General features: G+C 39.1%; 1 protein-coding gene across 1 annotated transcript in view; it reads right to left on the bottom strand.

The window, feature by feature from the left end:
• IQCM (IQ motif containing M) overlaps nucleotides 1-22,123 on the bottom strand; it is a 361,372-nt gene that overhangs the window by 301,987 nt on the left and 37,262 nt on the right. The window lies entirely within an intron of this gene.

Genomic DNA, 22,123 nt, shown 5'->3' with positions numbered 1-22,123 from the left:
CTGTGAATTATCTCACACTTAAACCTCAAAACTGTTCTATTGTTTTTTGGTGAAGTATTGTGATTATTCTCTATTATACAGGAAAACAGTTTACCAAAGATCTAAGTTAAAAGGTGCAGAGCCAGGGCACAAACCCATATCCCTCTGACTGTAAATTCACTCTTCTTCACTCTGCTCCACTGCCCCCAGGTAGAGCTCCCGGGGCCTCAGGTGCCTAACTATGGGAAAAGGATAATTTCTGCCATGCTTACTTTGGAGGGTGACTACAGAGCTCAAAAGACACACTTTACATAAAGATACACAGTAAGTTGAGAAATATCGTATTAAAGTGAAGAAGTAGAGAAAGAATTTATAAGTTAGAGTCGTAAAAATAGAAACATTTAAAAATATCTGCCATATGCCAAGTGCGCTACTTGCTGTATACAGATTAGCATATTTTATTCTCACAACCACCCCATAAATTAGGTACTATTATTATCCCCATTTTACAGATGAGAACACTGAAGCAGAGAAACAGAGATTAACCTTCCTAAGGTTATACAGCTAGCAGGAGGTAGAGGCAATATTCAAACCCAGGCAGGCAGTCCCTACAGCCTGCATTCTTAATCACTAGGATACCCAATATGCATATTTTTAATTTTACTTATTTAAGGAATATCTACCAAGTGAAAATTGTCATGCTAACTCCTAGAGAGGAGATATAGGATATAATGATTAATAAAAGATTGCCACTCTCAATGGACAGCATAACTAACATGAAAATCACTCAGAAAAGTGAAGGAGAAAAAGGATGTGGGGAAATGTCAGGAGACGTGCAACCCAGATATCTAGAGAGTGAATTTTACAGTGATGCTAAAGGAACTAAGCTTGTGCTACTATAATAATTAATAAAGCAAAAGATATGCCCATTTTGAGAAAAAAGTATTAAAAACTTTAGGGATAATCCATTTAATCGCTAAACTGAAAGCCCTCTACAGTACCATTTAACTAAATCATGTTAGTACTGCATCCAAAATAGAAAATAAGTGCAGTTACACCCCTTTCAAAAAGTAGTATAGGGGCTTCCCTGGTGGCACAGTGGTTAAGAATCCTCCTGCCAATGCAGGGGACATGGGTTCAAGCCCTGGTCTGGGAAGATCCCACATGCCGTGGAGCAAGCCCGTGTGCCACAACTAAGCCCGTGTGCCACAACTACTGAGCCTGTACTCTAGAGCCCACGAGCCACAACTACTGAGCCCACGTGCCACAACTACTGAAGCCCATGCGCCTAGAGCCAGTGCTCTGCAACAAGAGAAGCCACTGCAATGAGAAGCCTGCACACCGCAACAAAGAGTAGCCCCCGGCTCACTGCAACTAGAGAAAGCCTGTGTGCAGCAACGAAGACACAACAGAGCCAAAAATAAAAATAAATTAAAAATAAATAAAAATTTTTTAAGTAGTATAGAGTTAATGAAGATTTCTAGAAAGGCAATTAAAGCATATGAAAATCCTACATTACTTCTAATTAGTTTAGATAAACCTTTAGATGGGGAACAAGACTTACTGTGTGACTTTGGGCAAGTTATAACATCTCTTGAGTTCACAACCATTCCCTTTATGTAAAATCTAGTCTCTAAAACAATTACATCAACTCTAGAATTTCAGTTCTGGAACATAAACTATAAATCACTTCTGGTTAAAATGATTAGTAAAAGACAGGAAGACTGGGAAAAGGAAATGCAGGTAAAGTGATGAACATTTGGGGGTTTTGTAATGAAATCAAACAAATGAAACATAAGGCATTAGAACTTCCAACCAAAGAACTCTAGTCCTTAACACTATTTACCATGTTTTTCTCAGAGTTCAGCTGGAATCAATCATTCATTCATCTGGAGTCAATCATCCATTCAATTTCCTTCACTTCTGAATATTTCACTTGTCTCCTTCATGGGCTCATTTTGCCATGACTACCTCAATTTGTAGTCTTGTTGTGTATGCCCCACAGCTCTTTCCGTGACTGCCTTCTAACCCTTTGCTTAAATGATTTGGTCCACTCCCATGGCTATATTCATCATGTAAATGTGGATACTTCACAAAATCTCTATATCTTGATCAGACCACTCTCAAGGGCCAAATTTGAATAACTATCTCTATATGCATGTCCCAAAGACATTCCAATCAACATGTCCCCTCTCACAATTAATGACACCACCATCCGTTCAAAACCCAGAAGTCTGGGGCTTCCCTGGTGGCGCAGTGGTTGAGAGTCCGCCTGCCGATGCAGGGGACGCGGGTTCGTGCCTCTGTCTGGGAAGATCCCACACACCGCGGAGCGGCTAGGCCTGTGAGCCATGGCCGTTGAGCCTGCGCATCCGGAGCCTGTGCTCCACAATGGGAGAGGCCACAACAGTGAGAGGCCCACATACTGCAAAAAAAAACCCAGAAGTCACCTCTACTACTCACTCTCCCTCAGCCTCCTAGTACAATCAGTCATCAAATCCCTTCCACTTTTCCACTCATACTGTCTCAACACAGAGCTTTACCATCTCTTCTCTGGAACACTAATAGCTTCCTCACTTGGATTCCTGCTTCCAACCATGATACCCTCCAATCCATCCTCCATACTTTCTATAAATAATCTATAATTTTCCAAATAATGGGATTTTAAATTATCATTGTTATTATTTAAAAATTTAACTTCACTGTAATCAGAGACCATGATTTATATAATTCTAAAATCTTTGAAATTTATTGACCCCTACTTAATAGACCAATGTGTAGTCAGTTTTCACAATATTCCATACTTGTTTGAAAAGGTACATCCTCTCACTGTTGTTCTGTACTCATCTAATAAATTAAGCTTCTTAATTTAGTTGTTTAAGTCAAATACTCTGTAGCCTTACTGATATATGTGTATGCACACAGTTATGTAAATATGTGTGTTACATTATTTTTTGCTGGACAATTTGAAAGTTGCAAACAGTATGACATTTCACCCCTAAATACTTCATCATATAACTCCTAAAAACAAGCACATCCTCTACACATTCACAATATCTACCCAAGAAATTAACACTGATACAATAAGACCTTAACCCTAACACTAACCCTAACCGGATGTATCTGTATACAAATTCCCATAGTATTGTGTAGGGACTATGTGACAAGTTCTCCTGGTCTCCATCCTATGAACACCTGGCTGCTCATTTTCAATCTCTCTCCTTCTTCTATCAGACCTCTAAAAAATGCAGTGCCATGAGCCTCTATCATAAGCCCTTTCGCTTGTGTTAACTTCACTTGCTCCTTGGGAGATTTCATCCAGTTCCTTAGGTAAATATGTCCATACACCAGTGACTCTAAAACTTTATCCTCCAGGCCATACCTGTCCTCAAAATTTCAGACCCATGTATATAATTGTCTTACATGTGAAGTTGCATGTTAATAAGCATTTCAAATATAATGTATTTAATAGAAACCTTGGTCTTCTCTTCCAAACACTGTTCTTTCTTGTCTTTCTTGTGTCAGTAAATGACATCACCACACATCCACCCACTCAAACCAGAAACTCAAAACCTGTCACTAAAATATATATCAAATTTACCAATTTTCCTCCAGTGTCACTAATACCACCACAATAATGCTACATACCAAACCAAACCAAAACTCAGTGGATTATAAGTTTAGATGATTCTTGCTCATGGTTCTTTGACTTGGCCAGAGCAGCTCCGCTTCAGGCTCTGAGGCATGTGGCTTAGATGGGCCATGCCGGAGGGGCAGCTACCTGGGGCATGGTCTTCTCATGGCAGACCAAGGAGTAAGACATACAAGTTAAACCACTAAAACAGCGGTCCCCAACCTTTTTGGCACCAGGGACCAGTTTCATGGAAGACAATTTTTCCACGGACCAGACGGTGGGGGGATAGTTTTGGGAGGATTCAAGCCCATTACATTTATTGTGTACTTCCTTTCTATTATTATTATATTGTAATATATAATGAAATAATTATACAACTCACCATAATGCTGACAGGAGGTGGAGCTCAGGCGATAATGCAAGCGATGGGGAGCGGCTATAAATACAGATGAAGCTTCACTCGCTTGCCCGCTGCTCACTTCTTGCTGTGTGGCCCAGTTCCTAACAGGCCACAGACCAGTATGGGTTCATGGTCCAAGGGTTGGGGTCCCCTGCACTAAAACTATTGGCTGTGTTATATCTTGTCACCTTCCATTCGCCAAAGCAAGCACATGGTCAGTCTCAAAGGCTGGCCAGGGAAGGGAAGCATACTCCAACCCATGGTGGAGGAGGAAGAGAGCGGATGTGTCTTGAACAATAACTCAATCTAAGCCAACATTATCTTTTGCCTAGACTGAAAACTAGCTTTCTAATTACCCTCCCACTTTCCCTCTAGACTCTGCTCACTCCAATCTACACACAAAGGTCAACATATCTTTTCAAAATGGAAATGTGGGGGAGACCTTCAAGATGGCAGAGGAGTAAAATGTGGAGATCACCTTCCTCCCCACACATACACCAGAAATACATCTAAATATGGAACAGCTCCTACAGAACACCTACTGAATGCTGGCAGAAGACCTCAGACTTCCCAAAAGGCAAGAAATTCCCCACATGCCTGGGTAGGGCAAAAAAAACAAGAAAAAACAGAGACAAAAGAATAAGGATGGACCTGTACCTTGGGGAGGGAGCTGTGAAGGAGGAAAAGTTTCCACACACTAGGAAGCCCCTTCGCGGGCGGAGACTGCGGGTGGCGGAGGGGGGAAGCTTTGGAGCCACGGAGGAGAGCGCAGCAACAGGGGTGCGGAGGGCAAAGCGGAGAGATTCCTGCACGGAGGATCACTGCCGACCAGCACTCACCAGCCTGAGAAGCTTGTCTGCTCACCGGCCGGGGTGGGCGGGGGCTGGGAGCTGAGGCTTGGGCTTTGGAGGTCAGATCCCAGGGAGAGAACTGGGGTTTGCTGCGTGAACACAGCCTGAAGGGGGCTAGTACACTACAGCTAGCCAGGAGGTAGTCCGGGAAAAAGTCTGGAACTGCCTAAGAGGCAAGAGACCATTGTTTCGGGGTGCGCAAGGACAGGGGATTCAAAGCACTGCCTCAACAAGCCCCAGAGATGAGCTCGAGCCATGGCTATCAGTGTGGACACTAGAGACCAGCATGAGATGCTAAGGCTGCTGCAGCCACCAAGAAGCCTGTGTGCAAGCACAGGTCACTATGCACACCTCCCCTCCTAGAAGCCTGTGCAGCCCACCACTGCCAGGAACCCGTGATCCAGGGACAACTTCCCTGGGAGAACACATAGTGCGCCTCAGGCTGTTGCAATGTCATGCTGGCCTCTGCCACCGCAGGCTCACCCCACATTCCATACCCCTCCTTCCCCCCAACCTGAGTGAGCCACAGCCACAGCCACTCTTTTAACCAACCCCCCCAAGTCTGGGCGGGAACAGACGCCCTCAGGCGACCTACACGCAGAGGCCAAAATTTAAATTTGGGGCCAAATGCAAAGTTGAACACCAGGAGCTGTGTGAAGAAAGAAGAGAAAGGGAAATTTCTCCCAAAGGCCTCAGGAGCAGCAGATTAAATGTCCACAGTCAACCTGATATACCCTGCATCTCTGGAATACCTGAATAGATAACGCATCATCCTGAAATGGAGGCGGCGGACTTTCAGAGCAACTGTAGACTTGGGGTTTGCTTTCTGCATCTAATTTGTTTCTGGTTTTATGTTAACTTAGTTTAGTATTTACAGCTTATTAACATTGGTAGATTTGTTTATTGATTTGGTTGCTCTCTTCTTTTTTTGTATATAGATATATATTTTTTTCCTTTTTCTCTTTTTGTGAGTGCATATGTGTATGCTTCTTTGTGTGATTTTGTCTGCATAGCTTTGCTTTTACCATTTGTGCTAGGGCTATCAGTCCCTGGTTTTTTTTTAAATATAGTTTTTAGCACTTGTTATCACTGGTGGATTTGTTTTTTGGTTTGGTTGCTTGGTTGCTCTCTTATTTCTTTCTCTATATTTTCTTTTCTTTAATAACTTTTTAATTTTAATAATTTAAAAAATTTTTTATTTTAATAACTTTGTTTTTATTTTATTCTTTCTTCCTCCCTCTCTCCTTCCCTCCCTCTTTCTTTCATTTTCTTTCTTTCTTTCTTTCTTTCTTTCTTTCTTTCTTTCTCTCTTTCTCTGTCTCTCTGTTTCTCTGTCTCTCTGTCTGTCTGTCTCTCTCTCTCTCTCCCTCTCTCTCTTTCTCTATTTCTTTCTCCTTTTTCTTCTGAGCTGTGCGGCTGACATGGTCTTGGTGCTCCAGCCAGGGGTCAGGCCTGTGCCTCTGAGGTGGGAGAGATGAGTTCAGAATATTGGTACACCAAAGATCTCCCAGCTCCACATAATATCAAATGGGGAAAGCTCTCCCAGAGATCTCCACCTCAAAGTTAAGACCCAGCTCAACTCAACAACCAGAAAGCTACACTGCTGGACACCCTATGCCAAACAACTAGCAAGACAGGAAAACAAACCCACCCATTAGCAGAGAGGCTGCCTAAAATCATAATAAGGTCAAAGGCACCCCAAAACACACCATCGGACGCAGTCCTGCCCACCAGAAAGACAAGATCCAGCCTTATCCACCAGAACACAGGAGAAAGTCACCTCCACCAGGAAGCCTACACAACCCACTGAACCAACCTTAGCCACTGGGGCAGACGCCAAAAACAATGGGAACTATGAACGTGCAGCCTACGAAAAAGAGACCTCAAACACAGTAAGTTAAGCAAAATGAGAAGACAGAGAAACACACAGCAGATGAAGGAGCAAGGTAAAAACCTGCCAGACCAAACAAATGAAGAGGAAATAGGCAGTGTACCTGAAAAAGAATTCAGAGTAATGATAGTAAAGATGATCCAAATTCTTGAAAAAGAATGGAGAAAATACAAGAAATGTTTAACAAGGACCTAGAAGAACTGAAGAGCAAACAAACAGTCATGAACAACACAATAAATGAAATTAAAAATTCTCTAGAAGGAATCAATAGCAGAATAACTGAGGCAGAAGAACGGATAAGTGACCTGGAAAAAAGAATGGTGGGGCTTCCCTGGTGGCGCAGTGGTTGAGAGTCCGCCTGCCGATGCAGGGGACACGGGTTCGTGCCCCGGTCCGGGAGGATCCCACATGCCGTGGAGCAGCTGGGCCCGTGAGCCATGGCTGCTAAGCCTGCATGTCCGGAGCCTGTGCTCCGCAACGCAAGAAGTCACAACAGTGAGAGGCCCGCATACCGCAAAAAAAAAAAGAATGGAAATAACTACTGCAGAGCAGAATAAAGAAAAAAGAATGAAAAGAATTGAGGAAAATCTTAGAGACCACTGGGCAACATTAAACATACCAACATTTGAATTATAGGGGTCCCAGAAGAAGAAGAGAAAAAGAAAGGGACTGAGAAAATATTTGAAGAGATTATAGTTGAAAACTTCCCTGATATGGTAAAGGAAATAGTCAATCAAATCCAGGAAGGGCAGAGAGTCCCATACACGATAAATCCAAGGAGAAACACACCAAGACACATATTAAGCAAACTATCAAAAATTAAATACAGGGCTTCCCTGGTGGTGCAGTGGTTGAGAGTCCGCCTGCCGATGCAGGGGACATGGGTTCGTGCCCCAGTCCGGGAGGATCCCACATGCCGCGGAGTGGCTGGGCCCGTGAGCCATGGCTGCTGGGCCTGCGCGTCTGGAGCCTGTGCTCTGAAATGGGAGAGGCCACAACAGTGAGAGGCCCATGTACCGCAAAAAAAAAAAAAAAAAAAAAATTAAATACAAAGAAAAAATATTAAAAGCAGCAAGTGAAAAACAACAAATAACATACAAGGGAATCCCCATAAGGTTAACAGCTGATCTTTCAGCAGAAATTCTGCAAGCCAGAAAGGAGTGGCAGGACATATTGGAAGTGATGAAAGGGAGAAACCTACAACCATGATTACTCTACCCAGCAAGGATCTCATTCAGATTCAATGGAGCAATTAAAACCTTTACAGAAAAGCAAAAGCTAAGAGAATTCAGCACCACCAAACCAGCTTTAAAACAAATGCTAAAGGAACTTCTCTAGGCAGGAAACACAAGAGAGGGAAAAGACCTACAATAACAAACCCAAAACAATTAAGAAAATGGTAATAAGTACATACATATCGATAACTACCTTAAATGTAAATGGATTAAATGCTCCCACCAGAAGACACAGACTGGCTGAATGGACACAAAAACAAGACATATATATGCTGTCTACAAGAGACCCACTTCAGACCTAGAGACACATACAGACTGAAAGTGGGTATGCGAAAAGATATTCCATGTAAATGAAAATCAAAAGAAAGCTGGAGTAGCAATTCTCATATCAGACAAAATAGACTTTAAAATAAAGATTATTACAAGTGACAAAGAAGGACACTACATAATGATCAAGGGATCGATCCAAGAAGAAGATATAACAATTGTAAATATATCTGCAGCCAACATAGGAGCACCTCAATACATAAAGCAAATGCTAACATCCATAAAAGGGGAAATTGACAGTAACACAATAATACTAGCGGAATGAACACCCAACTTTCACCAATGGACAGGTCATCCAAACTGAAAATAAATAAGGAAACACAAGCTTTAAATGATACATGAAACAAAATGGACTTAATTGATATTTATAGGACATTCCATCCAAAAACAACAGAATACACATTCTTCTCAAGTGCTCATGGAAAATTCTCCAGGATAGATCATATCTTGGGTCACAAATCAAGCCTTGGTAAATTTAAGAAAATTGAAATCGTATCAAGTATCTTTTCCAATCACAACACTATGAGACTAGATATCAATTACAGGAAAAAGTCTGTAAAAATTACAAACACATGGAGGCTAAACAATACACTACTAAATAACCAAGAGGTCACTGAAGAAATCAAAGAGGAAATCAAAAAATACCTAGAGACAAATGACAATGGAAACACGACAACCCAAAACCTATGTGATGCAGCAAAAGCAGTTCTAAGAGGGAAGTTTATAGCAATACAATACTACCTCAAGAAGCAAGAAACATCTCAAGTAAATAACCTAACCTTACACCTAAAGCAATTACAGAAAGAAGAACAAAAAAAAAAACCCAAAGTTAGCAGAAGGAAAGAAATCATAAAGATCAGATCAGAAATAAATGAAAAAGAAATGAAGGAAACGATAGCTAAGATCAATAAAACTAAAAGCTGGTTCTTTGAGAAGATAAACAAAATTGATAAACCATTAGCCAGACTCATCAAGAAAAAAAGGGAGAAGACTCAAATCAATAGAATTAGAAATGAAAAGGGAGAAGTAACAACTGACACTGCAGAAATACAAAAAATCATGCAGGATTACTACAAGCAACTCTATGCCAATAAAATGGACAACCTGGAAGAAATGGACAAATTCTTAGGAAAGCACAACCTTCCGAGACTGAACCAGGAAGAAATAGAAAATTTAAAAGACCAATCACAAGCAGTGAAATTGAAACTGTGATTAAAAATCTTCCAACAGACAAAAGCCCAGGACCAGATGGCTTCACAGGCGAATTCTAGCAAACATTTAAAGAAGAGCTAACATCTATCCTTCTCAAGCTCTTCCAAACTATGGCTGAGGAACACTCCCAAACTCATTCTAAGAGGCCACCATCACCCTGATACCAAAACCAGAAGAGATGTCACAAAGAAAGATAACTACAGGCCAATATCACTGATGAACATAGATGCAAAAATCCTCAACAAAATATGAGCAAACAGAATCCAACAGCACATTAAAGGGATCATACACCATGATCAAGTGGGGTTTATCCCAGGAACACAAGGATTCTTCAATACATGCAAATCAATCAATGTGATAAACCATATTAACAAATTGAAGGAGAAAAACCATATGATCATCTCAATAGACGCGAAAAAGCTTTTGATAAAATTCAACACCCATTTATGATAAAAGCCCTCCAGAAGGCAGGCATAGAGGGAACTTTCCTCAACATAATAAAGGCCATATATGACAAACCCACAGCCAACATTGTTCCCAGTGGTGAAAAACTGAAACCATTTCCTCTAAGATCAGGAACAAGGTTCCTGAGACAAGGAACAAGGTTCCTGAGAGACAAGGTTGTCCACTCTCACCACTATTATTCAACATAGTTTTGGAAGTTTTAGCCACAGCAATTAGAGCAGAAAAGAAGATGTCCTCAGAGACACCTTCATGACATTTACGTCTAAAGTATGTCCCCAGTCTACTACATCACTCTATTTTCTTCACTGTGACCTTCACATTTCATGATTATCTTGTCTATCTGTTTGCTTGCTTTTTGTGTATTTTCTCCCAGCAGAATATAAGCTCCATTTTCACAACTATATCACCAGTGTCAAGAAGAGTGGTTGGCATATAATAGATGTTTAATAAATAAATAATGAATGAATGAATGAATGAATGAATTTTTCTCTTGGTATATTATGAGCTATTTAAAATGGAACATTTTTATTCTGTTTCTAACTCACACATAGCATTATAAATCAGCAGCCCAATAAATATTAATTGAATAAATGAAGTAATTAATGTGTTTACTAGATATAGATGTACTAAATTTCAGATTTCATTGTCATGTCAGAAAGCGGAATAAAGACATTTGTGCTAGACAGGTTATCTGAATACTTCAGATTTCACTTACATTTTTCTACTCCACCCTCATGTAGTTATTATTGTCCAGTATAACACCCTTCAACAAATAAATTATTATTAACTACCTCCCTTCAGCCATGTGTCAGAGCCAATGGAGGTTATAGGAAAAGGGGGAAACATCACCACCACTTTGCAGAAGTTCATATCCTATCAATCCCAAAATAATGGTAGTCATTCATTCATTGTTGAACAAATACCTCAGTGCCTAGCCTAGCATATATTAGGTACTCAGTAAATGCTGAATGAACAAACAGAAGTCAGCCAGGAACCAAGAGCAGAGTTGAATTAAATGCAAGAGAATAAGTAATTCCACATGATGTCAGCAGAAGAGTACTGTAAATTAATCCATGTTTTGCCAGCACAATTTAACTCCACTATGAGACCTCAGTGTATAAAACAATAGTGTGAAATGTTTTTTAAAACATCTTGAATTTTTTAAAAAAACAAAAAATAGATAACTATTTCAGGAATATAAAAATATAATGTAATAGTAATGAAGAGGAGGACAAAAATTATACAATTCCAATAAGCTTTAAGATATTTTACTCAAGTATAATCAATTCGATATCTATTGGTACAAATTATTAAATTAACTGATATATTTCAGGAATCAGAATCTCATCCTCCAGGTGGGTATACTGTATTGTTTATGACGGATAATACAGAGAAGTGGTTAAGAAAGCAGACAGACTCAAGGGGGTATACATTTGAACTTCATCATCAGTATGACCCTCAGCAAGTTATATTCTATCTCTGAGTTCAGCATCTTCATTTGTAAAAATGTCTATGATGATAATAGATTGCTATGAAGACTGCATGAGTGATACATGCAAAATACTTAGCACAACACCTGGTTACATAGTAAGTGCTCAATAAAATTAGTGATGCAATGGTAATAATGATGAAAATTATAAGAACATGACATTGATTACAGTCTATACAGGAGATGAAGCAGACATATAACATGTTGTAAGTGCCATAAGATAAAGTGCTACCAAAATACTATAACAAGTATGTAAACTTGAAGTAATAGCACAACATATTAAAAACAAAACACAGTCATATTATGCTAAATAAATACTCCTATGCCTAAAACTTCTCCATCAAGCATTCATTTCTCTCTTACCCAGTCATAAATTACAATAGTACTCATCAAGCCTTTGGCAAATTAGGTAGCATACACTATTCTCCCAGAAGGAAAATAATGCCAGTTATACCTTAGTGAAATAGCTGAATCTCTACCAAATAAATACCATAGCCAAAGGCTTAACAAAATTGTCCAGAAGAAATGTGTTTATATTGATCTTCTTGGGCTACCCTCTCCAACAAAAACCAAACAAAAAACTAAAAGACAAACAACAACAAAAATCTAAAGATGTGGCTACAATTCAATGACTCTCACAAATCAACCCGATGGGAAAATACTGGTGTATATCTCTAGTCAGTTTATCCCTACACAAAATTAAAACAGATGTCAAGAAATAATCCTCCATGAATGTTTTCACAATTTCTGCAGTGTCAAGGACTTCTGAGCAACAAATTCTGGAACCTGGGTTAAAGGATGCTCAAATAGCAAACAAGCCATGGAAGTTAAAGACCAAGAAGAGACTTAGAGGCACCTCCTCTGGAGCCATTTACTTACATTCCAAAAAGTAACAGACTTAGAGAACTTCACTTTACCTCCTCTTCCCAGAATGGATTTGCTTACATTTATACAGCACTTATTCTCTCTCTCTATTGGGGAGGAGAGGTAATTGTGCCAAATGCCCTATATAAACACTAAGATTCATAATTTCAGACTTCCTCTTCTGTGGTACTCCCTCCAGTGTACTTGAGGCATGAGGAAACTGAGGTAAGATGCTCTCTGAATAATTAAAAGTCTGTCTCCAATCCAGAAACCTCATGTTTCTTATCAGGATTACAGATGTGGATGGATGAATATATGGAAGATAGACAGACAGACAGATAGATAAGACTTAACATAAACAGAGCTGATATACTCCTATGAACTCATCTTTCCTTCCCATTGTGTCTGATCTAGGAAATATAGGAGACTTAGTAATAAGTCCAAATCTCTTTGAACATGCTTCCCAAAAGTGAGACATACAAACAAACTGAGTCTCAGTAGCAAGTAAAACAAGGACACTCTCACATAGGGCCTGAATCAGATTTTGATTCAAAGAACTCAAAGAAATCATTTGACTCTAGCTGGAATACTGTCTGAAGAAACTTAGGAAGAGAACAATCATTAGGATGGGTGACAGGTGTAAAGACAATCAATATAAAACTAATTATATTCACTTGTCAGGTGGGAAAAATACAAGCACTCACGGAGAAGCTTCCAATACCACAGCCCTTTATTATAACCATTTAGTAACCTTGACATAGCAAGGAGGATATTCATTTATAATTTTATTCTTCACAGCAGATATTAGTGGGGTGAGAAGGGAGTAATTATTAGGGCAGGGCTGCTAAACATAAATGGTGGTAACTTGAAGGCATTAGTGAGTGCTTGCAAATGGAGACTGTTTTCATTTATTCATTTTTGGTAGCATTAATCACGTTGCATCCTGCAGTGGTGTTGTCATTTCTCTTGCATGCACACACTGAATTTCTGAGCAGCACTATGCAATTGTGTCTCACACGCTCTGGCATTTCCATTTCATGCTTCACAGTTTTAGTGTCACTTTGAGGTTTGAAATGTTTCACAGTTATTTGCTATATGTAGGTGCCAAAAAAAAAAAGTCAGCCTATATCACTGAAAAAGATACTACAAGAATAGAAAATGGCTAGAATCAGATGGGAATTTCTGTCCCATTAATATTCAGAACTTTATCATGAATCAATTTACTTTTTATCAAAATCTAATTTATGTTTTATAGATGCATGAGTGCATACAATTATTTTGCTCACCACATACAGTTCTTATAAAGTTAAACATAAACTTTTATTGATGTAGATAAGATTCTACAATTAGAAGGAAACTGAAAATACCATACATCTTTTCTAGCCTACAACTTACCCATATGCTCTAACATAACAAACCCAAAAGCCTCCATTCAGTCACCTGATCTAACCCAGTATATTGACTGAATTTCTATCTATACATCTTGATGCATGTTTCAGTTTAATGTGTTAAAGTGAGCCTATTTAAACAAAGATAGAATAATTATATCTGTCACAAATATAAATGCATTAAGACTGATCATACACTGAACAACATATTGATCGATATCTACAAATATTGACAGATTTTACTGTCAATTTTGGTAAATACACACTTGATGACTTATTTCTGACTGTATATTCTTGCTAGGCATGACTTACACACTTCACACATACAGCAGTTGGGCATCTGACCACCCAAATACTGCATGCATTTTTTTATTAACATAACCTGTCCAGTAGTGAACCAAATAATTAAATAAATAAATGATGATAAACATTTTAAGACACACAAAAAAGGAAACTTCCCACACAAGAGAATTATCTAGAATAAGCACTTGTCACAAATCAAGCACTAAGTCAAGGTTTATCCTCTTCCTCCCCTTGTCTTTCCAACTGCACAAGATGCCTCCTCAAGTTTAAATGTCTGGTTTGTTTCATTACAAATAGAAACTGAGAGCCATTGGTGAGCATGAAAAGAGAGCAAAAGAGAAATAAGCAAATACAGGTGGAAACTAAAGTAGTGACATGTTTACAAATGCTGTAAGTTTTTAATATCTGAAATGATTTCCCTCTGACACTTTAAAATAATTTTTCCCTTGTTGGAAGAGGGAATTTATGCTTAAATGTGGCAATCTGAAAGATTACAATTGCTGGAAAGTAAAAGAGTAACTTTTCCATCTAGTGCTTAACAAAGAAACAAATAATGACTAATAATGCTGACGTGTTGCCAGAATGACTAAAAATTCAAAGGGGCTACTCTAGTTTCAAATATTCCATCAGGAATCCAGGGTAATCCTGAAAGTGGGTGTGTGGAGACAAAGCTGACCTCCACAGAATGGACAATGGGTGCATGAAAAGCTGATCAAGACAGAATGCTAGCATGGTCTGGACTGTGTTCCCAACTTAACCTAAACTCTAACTTGACAAGGCAACACTAAAAATTCAAAACGCTCTCTACTGATTATATCGCACATTTGCAACTTTCTCTTTAAATGCACGCACAACTAAATGCTTAGCAGCAACCACCACAGCAAAAGATTTAAAACATAAAACTTCTTTACAGTAAGGATGAAAGTGGGCTACTTAGAAAGCAACAATGTTACACTATTTAAAAGGTTTTGATTTAATTTGATTACCTATATTAGCCACCTGGACTGAACATTCTGACCCTAGGTTTACTGTAGCCCCAAAGTACTGAAATTGTACCAAACAGCCTCATGAAATTAAAAAAAGGATCTCAAAATAAATGAATTATAATTCATATTAAAGTTAAAATTAACACTTCCCAGTGGCAGGTTTAGAACTGGGGGTGGAGGGGTGGGGTGAGGAGTGGAAGAAATGGACCACACAATATATGCAAACTTCATAACTATCACAACTTCCTCCAAAAAGAGAGGCAAATATTGGTATAGAAGGTAGACCAGGGCCTCTAACTACGGTCTCTAAAGAGACCTATAGGGCCTTCAGTCAATTATGTTTGCTTATCTTTAATTAGGAACATGTTGCCCTTTGTGTATCAGACTTTGTCAGATGCCAAGGGGTTAACAAAAGCTAGAAAAATTATGGTCAGAGCCATCAACAGACTTAGAGAATAATACCTTATGAAGAATATGAAGTCATTTTAATTATGTTTAGAAAGTAATAATTCAGAATATTCCTGAGACTGCCAAAGGGAAAATGACTACTGTTAAAAGGAAAATTATACTAATGGTCAACTGTTGGGTAGCTGAGAATATTCCAATAAAAATGTGAGAGAATTCGACTCAGAGGGCAGACAGCAGAAGCAAGAAGAACTACAATTCTGCAGCCTGTGGAACGAAAACCACATTCACAGAAACACAAAATGAAAAGGCAGAGGAATATATACCAGATGAAGGAACAAGACGAAACCCCAGAAAAACAACTAAATGGAGTGGAAATAGGCAACCTTTCAGAAAACAGAATTCAGAATAATGATAGTGAGAATGATCCAGGACCTTGGAAAAAGAAAGGAGGCAAAGATCTAGAAGATGCAAGAAATGTTTAACAAAGACCTAGGAGAATTAAAGAACAAACATCTAGAAGAATTAAAGAACAAACAAAAAGAGATGAACAATACAATAACTGAAATGAAAAACAGAAGGAATCAATAGCAGAATAACTGAGGCAGAAGATCAGATAAGTGACCTGGAAGACAGAATGGTGGAATTCAGTGCCATGGAACAGAAAAAAGAAAAAAGAATGAAAAGAAATGAAAACAGCCTAAGAGACCTCTGGGACTACTTTAAATGCACCAACATTCACATTATAAGGGTCCAGAGGAGAAGAGAGAGAGAAAGGACCTAAGAAAATATTTGAAGAGATTAGAGTTGAAAACTTCCCTAACATGGGAAAGGAAATATCAACCCAAGTCCAGGAAGCACAAAGAGTCCCAGACAGGATAAACCCAAGAAGAAACACACCAAGACACATAGTAACCAAATTGACAAAAATTAAAGACAAAGAAAAATTATTAAAAGCAACAAGGGAAAAATGACAAAATACATACAAGGGAACTCCCATAAGGTTAATAGCTGATTTCTCAGCAGAAACTCTACAAGCCAGAAGGGCCTGGCATAATATATTTAAAGTGATGAAAGGGAAAAACCTACAACCAAGATTACTCTAGCCGGCAAGGATCTCCTTCAGATTTGATGGAGAAATCAAAAGCTTTACAGACAGCAAAAGCTGAGAGAATTCAGCACCACAAAACCAGCTCTACAACAAATACTAAAGGAACTTATCTAAATGGGAAACACAAGAAAAGGACTTACAAAAACAAAACCAAAACAATTAAGAAAATGGTAATAGGAACATACATATCGATAATCACCTTAAATGTGAATGGATTAAATGCTCCAACCAAAACACACAGGCTCACTGTATGGATATAAAAACAAGACCCGTATATATGTTGTCTACAAGAGAACCACTTCAGACCTAGGGACACATACAGAATGAAAATGAGGGGATGGAAAAACATATTCCATACAAATGGAAAAGAAAAGAAAGCTGGAAATCCCACTACTGAGCATATACCCTAAGAAAACCATAATTCAAAAAGTCACGTACGGGCTTCCCTGGTGGCGCAGTGGTTGAGAGTCCGCCTGCTGATGCAGGGGACACGGGTTCGTGCCCTGGTCTGGGATGATCCCACATGCCGCAGAGCGGCTGGGCCTGTGAGCCATGGCCGCCGAGCCTGCGCGTCCAGAGCCTGTGCTCCGCAACAGGAGGAGCCACAACAGTGAGAGGCCCACGTACCGCAAAAAAAAAAAAAAAGTCATGTACCACAATGTTCATTGCAGTTCTATTTACAATAGCCAGGATGTGGAAGCAACCTAAGTGTCCATCGACAGATAAATGGATAAAAAAGATGTGGCACGTATATACAATGGAATATTAGTCATAAAAAGAAACGAAATTGAGTTATTTGTATTGACATGGATGGACCCAGAGTCTGTCATACAGAGTGAACTAAGTCAGAAAGTGAAAAAGAAATACCATATGCTAAACACATATATATGGAATCTAAAAAACAACCGGTTATGAAGAACCTAGGGGCAGGACAGGAATAAAGACGCAGATGCAGAGAATGGACTAGAGGACACGGGGAGGGGGAAGGTAAGCTGGGATGAAATGAGACAGCGGCATGAACTTATATATACTACCAAATGTAAAATAGATAGCTAGTGGGAAGCAGCCACATAGCCCAAGGAGATCAGCCCGGTGCTTTGTGACCCCCTAGAGGGGTGGGATAGGGAGGATGGGAGGGAGACACGAGAGGGAGGAGATATGGGGATATATGTATATATATAGCTGATTCACTTTGTTATAAAGCAGAAACTAACACACCATTGTAAATCAACTATACACCAGTAAAGATGTTAAAAAAAAAAAAAAAGCTGGAGTAGCAATTCTCATATCACATAAAATAGACTTTAAAATAAAGAATGTTATAAGAGACAAGGAAGAACACTACATAATGATCAAGGGATCAATCCAAGAAGAAGATATAATAATTATAAATATATATGCACCCAACATAGTAGCACCTCAATACATAAGGCAAAAGCTAACAGCTATAAACAAGGAAATCGACAGTATCACAATAATAGTGGGAGACTTTAACACTTCACATACCAACGAACAGATCATCCAGACAGAAAATTAATAAGGAAACACAAGCTTTAAATGACACAACAGACCAGATAGATTTAACTGATATTTATGACATTCCATCCGAAAACAGCAGATTACACTTTCTTCTCATGTGCACAGAGGTTATCCACAAGTTGTGTTACTACATGTCAAAACTGATTTGCCCATTGCTTTTTCATACAAAATTGAATATTCTTTTTTTTCAAACTGTTTCAAGATGAAGTAGAAAGGACACAGGACGAGGAGTTTGGAAATTCGGTTCTAGCCACAACTGGTATAACAAACTAGCTTTACTGACTTGAGCAAGTCACTGCATCTCCTTTGCTTCTCTTTCAGCATAATGATGGGTGACAGCAGCTGACAACTAATATTCTATTTAGCTCTGAAAGCCTACGCGTATTGCAAAATGGCAGCTGGAGGGCCACGTCCAGAGGCAGACATAGATTTGGGGGACATATGATACTCAAGAAATGTTGAAGCAGGGTGTCTGACGGGTGTGCCTTCTCTAGTTTGCTGTTGCCATTCCTCCCATTGACCACACTGCCTATTTTTCTGTTATCTGCTGGTCTTAGAAGGGCATTTAAGTTTGTAGCCCATGATTTAAAGGAATTATAATTCTGTTCTCATTTCAATACCTAGATTGTTTATCCAATATATGAAAAACAGAAATACTATTGTTACTAAACAGAATTTGGAACACATAATCAGAAGGTACTAATTTCTGCCAATATCCTTGGATTCTTTTTCTTTCAGAATGCAATGTAGTGCAGTGACAAAAACAATGAATTTTATATACAGAAAAACTTGGGTTTGGTGTTCTCTTTACCACTAATAAGACCTTTAACCTTGGGTGGCAATTCACTGAGACCTTCTGGACCTCTGCTTTCTTATTCATAAAATGGAGGTGGGGTAGTTAGACTAAATTGTGTCTGATGTACATTTTCTCTCTACAGCTCTGCAGTTCTATGAAAACAGGCAATTTCATTGTTTTGACCCTATTTCCTACAACTTTGTGAAAGCTATGGGCCTTTAGAAATAAACAGATTTATCTAAGCTAAGGGGAGGAAAAGATGTAGGAACACACTAGACCAACAGAATCAAAATGCAGGAACAGATGAGAAAAAGGAGACCTCATTTCCTGAAACGTACATGGTAGTAAATAAAATAATGGAAAAGTCCTCACTACAACACCATGCCATCATAGCCTGACAATCCTTTAGCAGTAATGCAAAACAGCTAATGGTAACATTAGACTATGCCTGCTGTGCCATTTATTTGTGATTTTAGCTTCTTATTTAAACACAATGGGCCTCAAATTCCTCATATGCTCAAAAGAGGGAATAATAATGCTTTGAAACTACAAATACCTGTGCATAGAGTTTATGCATGTTACAACACACACATATGGTTTGGAAGATAATTGTCTTGAGTTCCTTAGTGTTGGAAGAGGCAGTCCACCGTGGGTTCTGAGCACCCCTGACAATCAATCATACTGGATGCCAAGAATGGCAGGTTCTGGCTGTTCTCTGCTCTTTACCCAGATTGTTTCTCAGGGTTGTGTTCACAGCAGGCAACCTTGAGGAGTGAGGTAATACCTCCCCCTGGGAAAAAGAGCACATTTTCTTTGAAAGCCATAGATTCCCCAAACTTATACTTTGAGCCATAACACAAACCCACATGCACAGCATTCACCTGAGCCCCTCCATGTGGCCCCAGGGGACTTGGGGGTGAGGGAAACTGACATGAACACAAAGCTCAGCCTGCATGCTATGCCGTAAGGAAGTCCTTGTCTCTGACAGGTCCTGATTCTGTGTCTGCAGTCAGCCGGCATCCATGAAACTGTGGCAGGCTAATAGGAGGAAACCCCATACCCATCACAGGTCCTGTGAAGATGCTTAGTAAATGCACGATTGTTGGATGAATGTAAAATTAGGGTATCTCATATATAATATTTCATTACTTTTTCTTAGTAGCGATCTAAGGTAAGTGCATTACCTATTCTTAGTAGAATGAAGAGTCTTATATTTTAATCTAGAACCAGGAATAGAATTCGTGTGGTGTTTGTGATCTTCCTTCTTCCTGGTTCTCACAAATTGTCATCCGTCAGCTAATTCACTGTACTACCATCAACAGCCCATCCTACCAACCACTCAGCACTACTGAAGACAAATGCCAGCACCTCAGCCCCTTCTTTCCTCACACAGAAAGTCAAAATTTTTCCCACATTCAAAGCTAAGCTCTTACAGCCTCACTGCTGAGGTTCTGATTCTGAGCTAATTCTAGATCTGCCAAACTAATTATAAAGCACGTAACTGTGATGTTATCTAGCACCAAAACCCAAAATACACTGTCTTTGTGGAAGCTTTACAAAATGATACTTCTGTGCCTTAACTGCACTTGAAATTGTTACAGAAAATAGGCAGAGCTGAAAGGACTAAAATTGCTTAGGATCGTAGACAGAAACTTGGAGATTTAAGTGCCACCTCTACTATATTTTGTCAGAATGTAAATATAATTGCAGGTGCTTAGAAAAGAAAGGACAAGTATACCAATAAAAATCTTACATGCTGAATGCCAGGAAAGCAATAACACTTCTATTATAAGCCATTTTATGTGATAATTGTCTTTTGAGAAATAGGGGTAGGGATATTATCACCAACAGAAAGGCTTTAAAGAAATGCAAATTCCTGATTATTGTTTTCAAGTGAGGTAAACAGCTATTTGTAAATGATTCTTTCTTTCTTTGTTTTCTTACCAGCTCTTAGCTTTCCTCAACAAATGAAACAAATTTCATACCATTATTTGTTTTAGGCAAAATATCTCAAACACCTTGACATATTTTTTCACTTCGCATCAGGAGTCATATTTTTCCCATGCCTAAAACTAAGTCTACATGAAAGGACCAAGGATGCTTGCCAAACCACGACCTGCTGTTTGTCCTCAAATGGATTTGGCACTCTTTCTGTTGTTTATCTACACAGACTTGCCAACGGTATTAACCACCACACAGAACAGGAATCTAACTCATGTGCAGCCAATCACGAAACTCTAGGCTATAAAGCTGACCAGAAGCAGAAACCAAGGTGAAATAGAGAATAGAACCTGGCCTCACTCCTAATTAAGACACTTCTGCTGAAAACTTTATTCCCCAGTATATTTGATGCCAACATTTGTCACAGTTGTTCCCTAGCAGTTTATTAAGTAGTTAAGGTTTTATTAACTCCTTAAAAGCACATGATACATGAAACTTTAAAACCAAATGATACACTTGGGCGCCAATGTAACTTGAACACATTTACATAAAACTAGAACATTAGTTTTCAGATAACCACCAGGCAAATGTATCATACCAAGCTTTAGATTCCCTACCTGGTGTCAAGTTGGAATGTGATCTGCTGACTGAGGGGAAGTAAAAGTTGGGAGGGAACACAGTCAACCCACTCATATTTCCAGATAAATTTTCTTTTTGCAAAAGTACATTGTAACTGATTTACACCGACAGACAACCACAGCTTTTCTGTATCAGCATATATGTTCTCATGAGTCTTTCGAGTCATTAATAATGCGCCTGCTATTTTCTAGTTTACATTATGTTTTCACAAAGAAATCTCACTTGGTCCTTGCAGCAATGTAGTCAGCAGTTATTTTTATCAACACCATTTAACAAAATAGGAAACTGAGGATCCAATGTGTTAAATAATTTGGCCAGATCATGCAGCAAGAGAACCAGACCTTGATTTTTTATTTTCACTTCTATATCTCAGATTCTTTCCCAAGCAGATGCAGAGAGTTTATTAAGTGTGACACGCTTATTAGACTCCCATTATCCTCCACGCACAGACCATCATTCTGGACTATGTTCACAGTATGGACGCACAAATTCGAGGTCTTCTTGTTACCCACCCTCCCCAGCCACAGAAGCTGCTTCTTTAAGGAGTGCAAATATTCCCCTCATGGATAGGACGTTTATATCAGGGCTGCAGACACAGGAACAAATCTAGGAAGATGTGAAATGCACTCCAGGTTCAAGAAAATAAAACTTGAAGGCCAACCTCAATA

This window comes from Phocoena sinus, chromosome 5, assembly GCF_008692025.1.
Source record: "Phocoena sinus isolate mPhoSin1 chromosome 5, mPhoSin1.pri, whole genome shotgun sequence".
Taxonomy (NCBI): Eukaryota; Metazoa; Chordata; class Mammalia; order Artiodactyla; family Phocoenidae; genus Phocoena; species Phocoena sinus.
Note: the sequence above shows the minus strand (reverse complement) of the source record. Positions and strands in the feature narration are given on the sequence as shown.